General features: G+C 44.3%; 1 protein-coding gene across 18 annotated transcripts in view; it reads right to left on the bottom strand.

The window, feature by feature from the left end:
* The window catches only part of ADGRL3 (adhesion G protein-coupled receptor L3), a 531,565-nt gene that overhangs the window by 464,959 nt on the left and 52,660 nt on the right, over positions 1-13,946 (bottom strand). The gene's annotated exons all lie outside the window — the stretch shown is intronic.

Below are 13,946 nucleotides of genomic sequence, written 5' to 3'. Positions count from 1 at the left end.
ACCGAGGAAGGCCTCTCTCCCCTCTCTGTAGAAGTTAATTAAAATAAAAGAACACTTAAACCCCATATTTCCAATGGTTGGCAAGCAACTGGAGACCCACTTTGCTCCTCAAGGATCTCAGGGATCAACCCTACAATTCACTGGACCACAGAGTGAGTGTTGTTGTCTTGCTGACATAGGATATTGAAGGTAAAGGTACCCCTGACCATTAGGTCCAGTCGTGGCCGACTCTGGGGTTGAGGCGCTCATCTCGCTTTACTGGCTGAAGGAGCCGGTGTACAGCTTCTGGGTCATGTGGCCAGCATGACTAGCCAGCTTCTGGGAAACCAGAGCAGTGCACGGAACACCGTTTACCTTCCCGCCGGAGCGGTACCTATTTATCTACTTGCACTCTGACGTTCTTTCGAACTGCTAGGTTGGCAGGAGCAGGGACCGAGCAACGGGAGCTCACCCCATCACGGGGATTCGAACCGCCAACCTTCTGATCGGCAAGCCCTAGGCTCTGTGGTTTAACCCACAGCACCACCCACGTCCCAGGATATTGAAAGAGAGAGCTTAATTCTCACATAAGGCACAGACATCCAATCCCTGACTTTGTGCTTTGCTTGCTCCAATATCAGGTATGGCCCACGCACCCTTCTTTTAGTGTGGGTACTGTAGCACATCTCTATCTTCACTTTTTTTAGTCTTTGGCTAGTTAGGGACTCTTTTACTTTTTAGAACCAAGGTGTGTGGATGCACTTAATGATTACAGACCCTCCAACATTTATCTGATGAAAATAGGAACGTCCTAAGGAAAAGAGGGGCATTCCGGGATCAAATCAGAAACTGGGACAGCTTCTGTAAATCCGTAACTGTCCCAGGAAAATAGAGACAGTTGTTTATTTGCTGCCCAGATATCTGCAACCTCGCTGTCTAAAGGTGTAATAAACCCACCTTTTTCTACTTCCTGGCATAACAAGTTCTTTGCTGGGCACAAGGGTTAAAGGGATACATACATTTTTAATGACCATGTTTTGACTCCACCAGAAGGTTCAGCTCCTCTCAGGCCTGTAGGTTTTGTCAATGCCAATACAACAGATTGCAATGTGATCCCTACTGCGTAGGGTGGATGGTTATGGATGTGGTGCCCAAGAGAATTTCTCCAGTTTGCAAGTGTGATCATGGCACCAAAGAGGTTGATGACCCATGTGCTGGGTGGAAAGCCATGCAAAAGCCTCTCCCAAGCTATCTGCTGTTTTGCTGCTGCTGCTGATGATCTAACATTAAGAAAAACCTGTAATACTGCAACACGTGCCTCATACTTGCCAAAATTTGTGTTTCTTAGTCAGGAAATAAAGAAATCAGTGACATCACTAGTGGAAACCATAGCTTAGCCTGGTGTCTGAATTTAGCCAATGTAACAGCTGCCTTTCTGGATGAGCAGATGAAAATGAGCTGAAACAAAACTTGGAAATGTTGGCCATCTTTGGGAATATGGGTTATTTTTTCAACAATCCATCTCTGTGTACTTCCCTTTCCTCATCTATTTCAGCAGGTCTGTCCTCACCTCCCAGATATTTTTATGATCAGGATTTGAATGCAATTTAGCCTAGCTTGATGACAACATCTGGAGCATTGGCAAACTTACAGGAGAAGGGTCTCTTTGACAAGTATTTTAGTCATGCCTGATGCCAGGTTCTGTATTTATGGTCTGAATACATTTCAAGCTCTGGTCTCAAATACACACATCATCTCATATTCACTGATGTGCTCAGTTTGGCCGTACAATAGCAGAACTATGGATAACAAATCCTACATGTCATTGACAAAAGAGATGGTATGGTTTGTATACAGGAATCATTTTCTTTCTATCAAAAATATGCAGCATAGCAGCAACTTGATTATGTATCTCCTCACATGATCTAAGGAACATTATTGTGGTTTTCAAAATCTTACTGAGCACAAGTAAGATTTTGCCTTCAGGTTTGGGTTTTTTAAACAAACAAACAAACAAACAAACAAACAAACAGTGTCCTTGCATCAACCTAAAAGAGTTGTTTGTCAAATACAAAAGGAGCTCTTCATTCTTGTGTGCAATGAAAATTTCTGCTCTGAATACAGCCTGCAGTGCAACGTGAATGCCATTCTTCATGCCAGTAACTTGCACTCAACGTAAACCACATTAGCATCCTGTGATCACTCGGCAGCAGCTACTTTTCGCCACTGGCTTCCACTACTTTCCCCCTTACTTGTGTGCCAATAGGTGATGGAGTCAAGTAATGCACCCCTGTGCCATGGGTCCTGGAATATGAATTGCAGCATTTTACATATGCCTAGTCCGGCCAGTGTGGTGTAGTGGTTAAGAGCAGTAGTCTCGTAATCTGGTGAACCGGGTTCGCTTCCCCACTCCTCCACCTGCAGCTGCTGGGTGACCTTGCGCTAGTCACACTTCTCTGAAGTCTCTCAGCCTCACTCACCTCACAGAGTGTTTGTTGTGGGGGAGGAAGAGAAAGGAGAATGTCAGCCGCTTTGAGACTCCTTAGGGTAGTGATAAAGCGGGATATCAAATTCAAACTCTTCTCTTCTTCTTCTTCATGTCAAGAAGAAGGGGGTGCAGAGCTCAGAGCTACCATTAAATATCATAATGTAGTATCTCTGAAGCCCATGCTCGCTACTGTTGTGTTATAGACTAATAAGAAAATAGTCCTTTCCTTGGGAAAGGGGGAAACCACCCACCTGAAGCTAGAAAGCTCTGTATAAGATCTAGCGTTCCTGTCTGAAAACACGGAACTTCAAAAAAGCAGACTGAATGACTCCAGCAACGTTCTTCCCTCCTACCAGCCTCAGAAGATTTAGAGCGGCTGACATAGAGACTGATTCCTGCTCCCAAGCAGGATCCAATTACTTAAAGTAGCTTTGCAGAAAATGCCTGCACCTTAATGGAAACGATTTCTGGATAGCATGTGTTTGCTAGAATAATACAGACTTAGCAGCAGAGGTGATTTAAGTCTTGCTAAGAAAAACATTCCTCATTCAGATTAAAGCCAGGCTAGAAAGGTAAAGATTTCATGGTGAAGAGGTATCTATCTAAGCCATCTCATAATGTAGACTAGATGACGTTTCAAGCAGCCATCTTCACGTTCCTATTCGGTTCACGCACAACACACGCTTCTGTCAGCAATCAGATACCAACAGTTAACTAGGTAAAGGTAAAGGGACCCTTGACCATTAGGTCCAGTCGTGACTGACTCTGGGGTTGCATTGCTCATCTCGCTTTATTGGCCGAGGGAGCCGGCGTACAGCTTCCGGGTCATGTGGCCAGCATGACTAAGCCGCTTCTGGCGAACCAGAGCAGCGCACGGAAACGCCGTTTACCTTCCCACCGGAGCGGTACCTATTTATCTACTCACACTTGGACGTGCTTTCGAACTGCTAGGTTGGCAGGAGCAGGGACTGAGCAATGGGAGCTACCCCGTCGGGGGGATTTGAACCGCCAACCTTCAGATCGGCAATTCCTAGGCTCTGTGGTTTAACCCTCAGCGCCACCCGCGTCCTGGCTATTAAGGCCCAGGGAACTGCTGCCTGGCATCTGCCCAGTGCCAGCAAGGGAAGCTCTGCTCCCATCGTGGGCTGAGTGAGATCCAGCTGCTCAGCCCCACTGAAGGTTCTGATGCGACACCAAGGAAGGTCAAGAACAAAGGCAGGAAATGTTGCCTGCATTAAACCTGGTTCCATGTGGACACCATGTGATTTCTGTTCCTGGACTTGATTTGTGTGTGCTCTGAGTCTTTCTGATAGTTCTAAAACAGGATGGAAGTATTCTAAATTAAAGCAGTTCGGGTAGAGGTGTTCAGAGAAGCCTCTGGCCTTGGATCTTCAGCACAATATGGCCTAAGGAGGTGGGCAGGCTTATTTCAGAGGTCTGGCTGGCCTACCATGTGTTCTCTTGATTCCTGACTTTGATGGCCAGTAAAAACTAGTGAGGTGGATATGTCAGGAGTGGGACTGAGGGCTCTCCGTATGGCCCTTGGAAGTCTCCTCAGGAGTGTTAGAAACTCATATATATAAGCTAGGTGCCAAATGGCTCCTTAAACCAAGGTTAGTCGCCAAAATGGAATGTCTAGTTGCCATTTTGAGGCAAGTCTGCTCTAATGTTTTATTTTTCAAATGGTGGACTGGCTGTGATTATCAGTTAAAAGTCTGGCTAGTTCAGATGACAAAATTGAGCTAGGTTAAGAACTTCTGAGAACTGAAAGGTCTTGATCCGAGGACAGTCCACATATATATTGCCCCGTCAGTTTAAGATGCACCTGGATGAAAGAGATTATCCCTAACTTAGCACCTGTTTTTCAGCGTCACACTAAGCTGTATCTTTTCCTTCAGGCCTATGGAGATAGCCGACTTAAAGGGCTGATAGCTTCTGCTCTGGAATTGCTGTTTTATCGTATTTATTGCTGTATCTTCGCTGTGCTGTATTTTAATCAGCTGTTTGTGCACTGCCCTGGAAACATTCGGGTTGAAGGGCGGGTTATTAATACAATGAGGAGTAAGAACTAATATCACTATCATCATCATGGGGAAGGCCAGCCAACTGTATTTAAGAACGCAGAGAAAGCATTCAAATTTATTTATTTAGAAGGCAAGGGCAATAATCTCTACTGGCTTCAAATGGCTCTGCATGTAGGAATGGAATTCAGACCTACTTTGCTCACCCTCTTAAAAAGACGAGTGTCTGAAGACTTTTGTGGTCAATATATGCTTAAGGGAGCTGTCCCCCCCAATACCTTCAGCCCTATTATTGTGCCCTGTAGATAACCTTTCCTTGCACCTGCACCAAGCCTTAACTAGAACCTTCATGGGGTGGTCGAATGCACTGCCTACCTCCTAGTTACAACTTTTAAGCTACAACGGCTGCTTCCTTTTGTGTCTAAAATGTATGACAGTATCATGATACCATGGATTATTCTGAAACTCTGAGCCACTGCTGGAGTCACGAATTTCAATGGGCTCTTTTAACACCTCTACAAATATTGCCCCATGTTGTACTTAAAGCACAGGGGGAAATTGCAGTTGGGTAGCCAGGTTAGCCTGTCGCAGTGAAAAACAACACCAAGTGTCTTGTGGCACATTAAAGTTGAACAAATTCATCTGACAAAGTGGGATTTGGCCCATGAAAGCACTGTGTATATATATATATATATATATATTCAGCACCACCAAGGAACCTCCAGCATGTTGATTCAGATTTGGAGTAATCCCAGCATCTGAATGTAAACTGAAACAGGCGAACTGACTATACTTCAAAAGATTCTAACATTTCCAGTGTGGATTATAGCAAGAATACATTCATTAATCTAATATACAGTACAAACTAGCAATCAGAGCAATGACTCCATGGCACTTATCTTTCAACAACTTTGTCAACAGTGCTGCAGCATTTTAAGAGTGATTGAATTCTGATACCTCCCCCTGAAAGGTTCAGGCTGCAATTTTTAAGCCAGACATTATTTAATCTTCGCTTCCCATGACAATAGCTCCTTTAAAAGCAGCATTATCTTAGATTAATAACAGAAGTGCTGTTCCCAATGGGCAAAGCATCATCTCTTCTGCATATGCTGGTCTCCATTTCATCCGTTACAGATGAAACGCTCTTCGGGGTTTCTGCAAACTCTAAAGAATGGCAATATTTCCACTAACCCAGAATGCTCCCAGCAGGAATATTATACTAAATTGCTTACTTCTTCAAAAGCTCTTCTGTTTTTCTTTTGTGGCAATGATTTTTACGACACTGGTCCTGAGTCAAGTTAGCGTTAACAGGCTGGTATATTGCATTTAAATGGAAATATCAATATGGTGAAGCGGATTGTGCCACATTTAAGATCATTATGTGGGTTCATAGTCTTCATAGTCCCTCTAGGAGGCAACAACCAGCTAGATACAAAACAAGAGCAACTTTATTTGCTGTTTAAAAATACCCCACTCCCTAACCAGCTGACCAGGAATGATGTAGCATAACTATGCAGGCATTAAAACAGCCAAGCAGCAAAGACCATAAACAGAAATAATAACAGCAATAATATACACGGTGTTCCTTCTAAGGATCTTCAGTTCCTCGTTTCTTACATTTGCAGTAGTTGTACCTTGGTTCTTGAACAGAACAGTGTCCTGCATCCAATCGGAAGCTGCGCCAGATGTTCAGCTTCCGAAAATCGTTCGAAAACCGGAACACTCACTTCTGAGTTTTGATCGTTTGGAAGCCAATTTGTTCGGAAGCCAATGCATTTGAGATCCAAGGTACGACTGTATAATATATAGATGTCCTTCTCAAGCCTGGATTTTAATTCAAACCAAAACAACAAATTCCTTCCTCTCTCTGGTCAACTTGGCGGCTGCTTCAGCATCAGCAGAGCAGCAGGGGGAGGTCTCTCTCCTGCCTGCCAGTATATGAAATGCTTCTAGAACAGCACACCTGTCAGAGTCCCCCAAAATACTAGAGGTAGAAGGACAGATCCTGAAGCTGAGACTCCAATACTTTGGCCACCTCATGAGAAGAGAAGACTCCCTGGAAAAGACCCTGATGTTGGGAAAGATGGAGGGCACAAGGAGAAGGGGACGACAGAGGACGAGATGGTGGGACAGTGTTCTCGAAGCTACCAGCATGAGTTTGACCAATCTGCGGGAAGCAGTGGAAGACAGGGGTGCCTGGCGTGCTCTGGTCCAGGGGGTCACGAAAAGGCGGACACGACTAAATGACTAAACAACAACAACAACAAACCACATGCTGATCTCTCTCAGTACAAACAGTGGACTAGAATCTTGACACGGTGATCCTGAGCAGCACAGTGCAAATGAGATGCTGGCCAGGGATGGCTGAACCAAGCCAAAGGTAACTGTGCCTATATTGTTTTCCTGCAAGGACTAAATGTCACAACTAGAAAAGGGGAAACTGATGCTGGAATAAAGTAATCACATAAAATATGTTTTAAATGTGCATTTTATATTCGACTTCACTTAGAAATGGTTTTGTTTTTTTTTTTGAAATGTTTAATATTTTTTGTTAACTTTGTGTTAAATATGTATTCTGTAGTTGGCCTCCTTTGTAATGTTTTATTTTTGAAATCTTTAAGATAACATTTTAGTTTTCTGTTAATTATGTTGCTTTGACTGTATACTCTATATCTGACTTTCTTCAGAAATGTTTCATTCTGGATTGTTTTGTTGATGTTTTAATATGCTGTAAACCACTTTCAGATTTTCCTTAAAAATATAAAGCGGTATAGAAATAAAATAAATAATAATAATAACAACCCACAAGAGATTTCAGTAGGAAAAGTCTGGTGAAAATTTCCTCTTGGGTGACATAGAAAACATGGTGTGGAATATAAAACATTGGGAGGACTTCCTGTGAAAGTTGGGACGAGTCAGTGAAAGACATGTGGATAGTGTTTGTATGGTTATATCATGGCCTTTGGCTGGTACAATAAAGCTTACTTACTAAGGAGAATATTCTTTGAATTTATTTCAGTAGAAGCCGTGGCCATCAGCCACCCTCTCCAACTCCCCTCTCATGAGCCATTACATCCATAGAATCAATGTCAAACTATAGGTTTTTCAATGTACCAAAGCCAATGGTAATGCCCCAAAAGCTGTATAAATGAACTTTTGAAATTATACAGCAAGGTCGATTACTTCTTGTTTCAGGGATTTTCACGGTATTTCGTTTGTTTTGTGCAAACCATCTTTATGACGAGCATCAAAACGCATTTGGAAGAAAAGAAAATGGCAGCCACAGCTTGCTGGCCCTCTGTGGTTGGCAGGGATTGGGGAGGCAGTGCTGAATGGAGATGTGACCCATGCACACACAAACAAAATGCCCCGGCCCCACCAACCTCCACTTGCAATGGCAGAGGCAGGGCTGTCGTCATTAAGTCAACACTACTGACTAGCCCAAGGTCACCCAGCAGCTGCAGGTGGAGGAGCGGGGAAGCAAACCCAGTTCACCAGATTACGAGTCCACCGCGCTAACCACACTGGCTCACCAGTGAGTGGAGCTCCAGGCTGTGCCACCCAGCTCCCCAGTGTCACAGCAGCTAAAATATGTCACCTGTGATGTCGGCACATGAAAGAATTGGGATCCTGATTAATATTGTGGAAATAAGAAGTTTGGCATGCTACCCCACTCATCTCACAGCTCCGATCAGCAGTGCCTAGATTGCATAGGAAAGCCAACAGCCCGCTGGCTGCAGAAGCGGGAGTGGTGACAACTTCTATTAAGCACTGCTGCCCCCATCCTGGGCAAGCGCGGTGCCTTCTGGGGAGACCACCAGAGTCTATTTATTCAAGGGCTCTCGAAACCTGGAGCTGGACTTGTTTCTCAGTTGCAGACGAACACTAATAATAAGGACTGTCAACCAATTAAAGGATTTACAAATTGATTAACCATCTGTCTTAACTGACCGAGTCTAAACACATTTGCGTGTTGCCCAAATCTAAGTGCAGGTGCCTTTCTGAGGAACTGAAGGAAGTGTAACATAACGTGCGGTTGATTGCTTTCCATAAATTCCAGTGCTTTGCTGTTGCTTATTACCCGTTACAGCTAACAATTCACTCAAACAAGAGAAGTCCAACTGATAAAACTTTGTCTTCACTGAATAAAGGTTTTTTTAATCTACCAACGGAACCAAATAAAGCTCAATCATAAGTACTACTTGGCATTTCTCTAGTGGCTTGAAAGTGTTCTTGGTGCGTCAGATATTCCATCTCATTCGTTAATACAGCTTTGTAAGGTAGGCCACTGAGCCCAGGGTGGAGTGGGGTGAGCATGTGGTACATCTATTAAATTCAAAACAGGAACAAAATATGGACCAGTGTCTTCCCAGCTCACAATCTCAGCCTGGTTCTTCATTTATTTTAGATACATTTATCCCACTTTTCCAGCCAAAACCTTACTATGGCAAAGTATTAAAAAATCAATACTCAGCCACAACAGATAAAAAACAACAACAAAAGCCCATTTTTAAAATTTCTTAAATCCTGCAGAGTAAAGGCTTCGAATAATAGGTCTGCTAGCATCAAAAGAGCCATCGTTTTCACTTTGAAAGGTAACAAAACAGAGCATTTTATTCAGGGATATTATTTTCAATCCAGATTTGTATTGTAAGGTTTTCCTTCTCCAAGACGGCCCATGGTTTTGAAGATCTTTGCCTCTTGATGACAATTATCCTGCACACACTTATTTCCACTCAAGTCCGAATGAAATTAATGGGACTCACCAATAAATGTCTTCAGGACTAGGAAATAAATGTTTATTTGGCTTAGAATACTGAGTAGGAAAGGTCAATGAAACTCACAGAACTTCATTCAATGAGTGATAAAATACTACCAAGAAAATGTTTTGGGTTAGCCACAGTTGTATAAAATACAATTTTTTTTTCATCATAAGAAAGGATGTGTTACTAGTTTCATACGTGAAGTACGTATTACACCCACACATGGTATAATGAAACTATAATGTAATCAGCATGAACTCCCCGATGAACAATTAGGATAGGAAATTTTGCTGTACATTTGTCGAGCTAAAGGAAAAGAGGAAGCAATTACCTTCAAATATCTGACTAAAGAACTGTGGGTACATTTGCTGCTTTCTAAGACAAGATCACCCCCTCCATGTTAAGTAAAACAGAACAATGACAGGTGAAACACTTCAAAAACAGAACTTATTGGTAACAGAAAAATATATGCAACTGTGAAAATTCTACCCTCATGAGTCTCCTCCTCCTCTCCTATCCCAGCACCCAACTCTGCTTCCCAATTTTAGTTGCCTGCAGACCGTCAAGAATGATGAAAAAGAGAAAAGCCAATACAGACAAGAAAGATTTATTATCAAGGTACTTTCCAGAATTCCCATCAGGAAAACATACTGGCGATAAATCTATCTTGTAACCACTGCTTTAGACTTTTCATCCTTCTGTGGTCTACTTCTAGTTAGGCCTATTAGGACTAATTCGTACAGGCATCTACTATCCACTATCATAACTTTATTTGGTAGACCAGCGTGCTGGGTGCCGTGAAGCACACCAACATGGCATCATTTCAACCAAGAGGGGCTGAACAAATTCACAAGACGAGACACCGCTTAAGAGAGTTTTGTGGTTAAGCAGTCTCTAAATGAAATAAAATGAAGTGCATTACCTCCTGGCAAATAGAAGGGGAAGAAATGGAGGCAGTGAGAGATTTTACTTGCTTGGGCTCCATGATCACTGCAGATGGTGACAGCAGCCACAAAATTAAAAGACGCCTGCTTCTTGGGAGAAAAGCAATGACAAACCTAGACAGCATCTTAAAAAGCAGAGACATCACCTTGCCAACAAAGGTCCATATAGTTAAAGCTGTGGTTTTCCCAGTAGTGATGTATGGAAGTGAAAGCTGGACCATAAAGAAGGCCGATCGCCAAAGAATTGATGCTTTTGAATTCTGGTGCTGGAGGAGACTCTTGTGAGTCCCATGGACTGGGAGCTGGGGGCACTGTCATACAGTGGTTCCGCTCCTTTCTCCTGGGCCGTGTTCAGAAAGTGGTGGTGGGGGATGAGTGTTCAGACCCCTGGGCTCTCACTTGTGGGGTGCCTCAGGGTTCTGTCCTCTCCCCCATGCTTTTCAACATCTATATGCAGCCGCTGGGAGAGATCATCGGGGGTTTGGGCTGGGTGTTCATCAGTATGCGGATGATACCCAGCTCTACCTCTCTTTCAAATCAGAACCAGTGAAGGCGGTGAAGGTCCTGTGTGAGTGCCTGGAGGCGGTTGGAGGTTGGATGGTGGCTAACAGATTGAGGTTGAATCCTGACAAGACAGAAGTACTGTTTTGGGGGGACAGGAGGCGGGCAGGTGTGGAGGACTCCCTGGTCCTGAATGGGGTAACCGTGCCCCTGAAGGACCAGGTGCGCAGCCTGGGAGTCATTTTGGACTCGCAGCTGTCCATGGAGGCACAGGTTAAATCTGTGTCCAGGGCAGCTGTTTACCAGCTCCATCTGGTACGCAGGCTGAGACCCTATCTGCCTGCGGACTGTCTTGCCAGAGTGATGCATGCTCTGGTTATCTCCCTCTTGGACTACTGCAATGTGCTCTACGTGGGGCTACCTTTGAAGGTGACCCGGAAACTACAACTAATCTAGAACACGGCAGCTAGACTGGTGACTGGGAGCGGCCGCCGAGACCACATAACACCGGTCTTAAAAGACCTACATTGGCTCCCAGTACGTTTCCGAGCACAATTCAAAGTGTTGGTGCTGACCTTTAAAGCCCTAAATGGCCTCGGCCCAGTATACCTAAAGGAGCGTCTCCACCCCCATCGTTCTGCCTGGACACTGAGGTCCAGTGCCGAGGGCCTTCTGGCGGTTCCCTCACTGTGAGAAGCCAGGTTACAGGGAACCAGGCAGAGGGCCTTCTCGGTAGTGGCGCCCTCCCTGTGGAACGCCCTCCCACCAGATGTCAAAGAGAACAACAACTATCAGACTTTTAGAAGACATCTGAAGGCAGCCCTATTTAGGGAAGCTTTTAATGTTTGGTGTATTAGAGGATTTTATTATTTTTTTGGAAGCCGCCCAGAGTGGCTGGAGAAGCCCAGCCAGATGGGCGGGGTACAAATAATAAATTATTATTATTATTATTATTATGGACCGCAAGATGATCAAACCTATCCATTCTGAAGGAAATCAGCCCTGAGTGCCCACTGGAAGGACAGATCCTGAAGCTGAGGCTCCAAGACTTTGGCCACCTCATGAGAAGAGAAGACTCCCTGGAAAAGACCTTGATGCTGGGAAAGATGGAGGGCACAAGCAGAAGGGGACGGCAGAGGACGAGATGGTGGGACAGTGTTCTCGAAGCTACCAGCATGAGTTTGACCAAACTGCAGGAGGCAGTGGAAGACAGGAGGGCCAGGTGTGCTCTGGTCCAGGGGGTCATGAAGAGTCAGACACGACTAAACGACTAAACAACAACAACAGCCTAGCAGCCATACTCCTAATTCCCTTTCTTCTATTAGTCAAGGGGCAACACTGTGCAGTTCTGCCTTAAGGGCCCTGCTGGGAGGCTGTTCATCATAGAATTTTGGAGTTGGATGGGACCATGAGGGTCAACTAGTCAAACGCCCTGCAATGCAGGATACTTTTGCCCAACATGGGGGCGGAATGTACGACCGTGAGATTAAGAGTCTCATGTTTTTACTGACTGAGCTATCCCGAACTTTCATAAAAAGGCAACAACAACAACAATTAGTAGTAGTATTATCCTTGAACAGTGGGTCTCAGGGTGAGTAACAACAATTTAAAGTTCAGAATTAAAAAAGTTAAACAAATGACAGTCACAGGAATAGGGAGGATTCTGAAAATCTCATCAGTAACCAGAGAAGGGAGAACCACTAGGAGGACTGCAGAGAGAAGAAATGACACGGTGCACCAGCAGCAGCAGCAAAACAGGACACCTTCATCTGCCCCACCTGCAATAAAAGATGTCTCTCCTGCATTGGTCTCTACAGCCACAGCAGGTGCTGTAACTCTCCCAAAGGTTAGACTTTTGCCCTGAAGGAGCACTCTTCCACTGCATCCAGAGGCAGACAGATGCCAACAACCAGGTGCTTATACAAACCACATGCAGTTTATGGGGGAGTGTCCTTTGCAGGATATCCTACTGCAGGTAGAAGACTGTACTAGCATATACTAGGAATGTGCCAGATAACCAGGCAAATTGGGGGAATTTGAGTTGCACCACAAAGCATCCTGAGCTGAATCGGGGTCCCCCCAGAAGCCTTGCGTTGCTCCCGTCACTCTGTCTACTTTTCCATCTACTAGATTTCTACATGTTTGCAAGAAGTTGGTTTCCTCCAAGTGCTTTGTCCAGAATGCTGCCTGTAGAGCACTGAAGAGCCCTGGGTTTTATTTTATTTTAATTGAAGCAGAGGAGCAGAGAATAGTCTTTCAAGTTAAAAGCTTCATTTATCTTTTCCACAAAATCACCTGCTGCTCTGCTTCGATATCTGCAGAGCGCGAGTGCCCAGCAGAAAGATTACCGAAGACATAAAAGACCTAGGTAGATTATTTAATTATTTGAGGCATACTGCAGCCTTCATATGGAGAATAAGAACAAGATCTTACCAAAACAACGGAACCATGGATAACTGCACTGTAGTTGTTTATGAGGGGTAGTGCCTTAGCAAACAGAGGCGAAATGTTTAAGGATAAGGTTCTTATGGGATATAGCTCATGCAGTAACATGGGATATGGTGATGTCCCAATTATGGAACTTCCTCTCCCTGGAGGTAGGAATTGCATCAATGCTGTTGGCATTTCAGTGTTAGATAAAGACACAGCATTTTGCCAAGGCTGTTGTGGATTTTAGTCTGTGTTGTTTAGTCATTTAGTCGTGTCCGACTCTTCGTGACCCCATGGACCAGAGCACGCCGGGCACTTCTGTCTTCCACTGCCTCCTGCAGTTTAGTCTACTTCTGCAATAAACTATGGGACATTCCATAGGTGTTTTTTTTACCTGGTTGAAATGTGGTGAGATGGTTTCACCTCCTTTCAGCTTTATTGGAATAGTGTTGTAACCTGCCTTGGAACTGTATGGTCAAAGGGTGCCCAAAAGCAACTTAATTTATAAATAAACTCAAAGGCAATGCAAGGGAAACTACAAGTGACGGTATAGTCCAAAACCTTTAGCATGTGTGCCAAGTACCAAAGACAGCTAACGGTCTAGAATCCACCTGCAGCGCATGGTAAGTACTAGTACTGAATCAGCAAGATATGATGGCAAGCAGTGTCTACCTACTCAGAGTTCATTACTACAATCACTACTTCAAGGTGCAGCAACTACAACTTGCACTTGTGAGCCCTGAAGGAAATCACACCAAGGCTAATTTGCCAGACACAGCATTTTTTGTGAAATAATCAGACAATGGGCCTCGACCAGCCG

Source organism: Podarcis filfolensis (assembly GCF_964270895.1).
Source record: "Podarcis filfolensis genome assembly, chromosome: 17".
In the NCBI taxonomy this organism is placed as follows: Eukaryota; Metazoa; Chordata; class Lepidosauria; order Squamata; family Lacertidae; genus Podarcis; species Podarcis filfolensis.
Note: the sequence above shows the minus strand (reverse complement) of the source record. Positions and strands in the feature narration are given on the sequence as shown.